This window comes from Lactuca serriola, chromosome 1 (genome assembly GCF_051521515.1).
Source record: "Lactuca serriola cultivar US96UC23 chromosome 1, Lser_US96UC23_V15, whole genome shotgun sequence".
Classification (NCBI taxonomy): domain Eukaryota; kingdom Viridiplantae; phylum Streptophyta; class Magnoliopsida; order Asterales; family Asteraceae; genus Lactuca; species Lactuca serriola.
In genome coordinates, this window is record NC_136408.1 from 169,745,816 (window position 1) to 169,748,324 (window position 2,509).

Consider the following 2,509-nt stretch of genomic DNA (forward strand, 5'->3'; position numbering starts at 1 on the left):
CCCGTCATTAGAGTTTGCTTTTCTTTTTCATTCTAAACTTCTAGTATTTAGGGATAATTTAGGATTTTTATTCTGATTTATTTTATTACTTCGTATTTGTTTTTGATCTTTTCAGAATATAGGGTGAAGAATTGAATGAACGAATAAATTGTGAGGAATAAAACGTGAGATCGAGTCTAAAACGAGAAGAATGGCCGAATTGAGTCTAATTACGAGTCCGGTAATTAAACAGTTGAATGGATGTGCTTTTACTAAAGAAAAATGAGGGGGAATATTGCTATAATAATCTCCTCAAACCCCAGAAACGAACCTGAAGCAGGAGATAATTTTTTTCACTCAGTGAAGAAAACTCGTGGAGTTCGATTCAGATACTCGACGAGTCCATTTGGAAAAACCCGACTGTTATCGACTTAACTCGGCGAGTTCACTCTGGACTCGACGACTTACTCTTTCTCTTACCTTCAAGTTAGTGATTTGATTAGATTTGACAAGGGCAATTGGCTATACTATTAAAGATCAATTTCCGAGAGTTTCCAAGACCTTTTTCCTCGATATTTTAGAGCTGTCAACCACACGACATTTGACGCCCGAGACATGGATGAGCTGTTCCCATGTCTAAAGTCAGCTGAAGCTGGAGCTCAAAAGAAGAAATATCAACCTCGCCACTACTATTCCAGGGGAGTTTGTTCTAATTCCCTCTTTATTTTATTGTTCTTTATCATGCATAATATGTAATGGGGACATTGCATAAATTAAGTGTGGGGTAGGGGCTTGGTTACATTAGTTAAAATTTTAGCTTAATTTTGAAAAAATTGCATAAAATTACTAGGATCTAATTTAGGAAACTTTGGTAAAAAGCAATTAGGATTCCATGCTAGTATTGTGTTTGATTATTTTATGAGGACCCAAATGTTTAGTTGAGCCTATACACGTTACAATGCATTTGTGGCCCCCTTTATTCTAGTGAAATCATGGGACAAAAACACAACCTCGCTTAGTTTGAGGATCGCAATATATTTAGCATCGTGTACCAGAAATGTATCCAGGAAAATATTTATCTTTAATCAATAAAGGTTGAAGTTGAGCGCCCTTGCTGAAGCATGTAGGTTTTGAGTGAAAAAAAAAAAAGAAAAAGAAAAAAAAATGAGTTACATGTTAAAAAAAGAGAGAGAATTACAATAAAAGTTGTAAGAATTTTGGAGTAGTTAAAGTGAAGATCAAAAGATTAAAATTCTAAAGAAATTCAAAAAGTTGAAGATATCAAAAATCAAACAACGAAGGTGGTGAATTCAAATAAATCAAAGATCAAATCATCAAGAAAGTGAATAATTCCAAAGAGCTCCATAGTGGTATCAAAAAGTTGTAATTTTCTAGATTATGTATGCTTGGGTGCCTTGACCAAAAATACCTTGAGGTTAGGAAGTTTTTAGGTGATGGATTCGAAGGGATGCATAAAATGAGCGTTGTTCAAAAGAAGTGGGCGAGTGTTTATGAGGATTGTAAGTATTTAGAATTGAGGGGGGTCCTTAGGAAAAATTTTAGACACAAATGCATGCGTTACGGTCCTGACATAATGGATGGGATCGATTGGTATTATCGTATGTGATATTGGTGTGCTAAAATTCAGTGTTGCTTGGGGGCAAGCAAAAGTCAAGTGTGGGGTATTTTGATATGGGCATATTTAGTTATAAAATTCATGCATTATCTTAATACTTTATGTTGTTTTTGTCTCATTTAATGAACAAAAGGTACTTAATTAGCTTAATATTTCAATTTCAGCAATAAAAGACATGCTCGGAAGGAAAAGGAAGTGGAACTAGCGATTGGAGGCTTGGATCTTAGATTTTGAAAAAAGAAAGATGTTGTTGGACAGCTTGACCCCTCGTCAGTGTTTTGGCCATATCTCATGAACCACAACTCCGATTGACGAGATTCAAAATGTTATGAAAACTAGACACAATTTTGGACGACTTTAATGTTTTGAGAAAATGTTGATTCCAAATGGACTCGACGAGTAGGCCATCAACTCGACAAGTTGGTCAGAAGTTTCGCGATTCTTGACGTTGCCTTACCATACATGGGATTTTAAGTGATGGACTCGTCGAGTAGGTCACTGGACTCACCGAGGAGCCCCTGTTTTCAGATATATATATATATATATATATATATATATATATATATATATATATATATATATATATATATATGTATGTATATATATATATATATATATATATATATATATATATATATATATATATATATATATAGAAACACTTCTCATTCGAACCCTAACTAATGGGGGAAGCTATGGACGATTTTTAGAGTCCAGAAAGGTTCTTAGAAGCTGTGGTTTTCGAGATTTCAACTTAGATTCCAATTTTGAGAAGATCAAAGGCAATTTAGGTTTACTCTTTACGTAATCTTTTGTTTAAACTATGTTTGCATCAATTGATTTCGTTTTTGAGTTACTTTCTACTGTAATCATGAGTTAAAACCTTTATCTTCT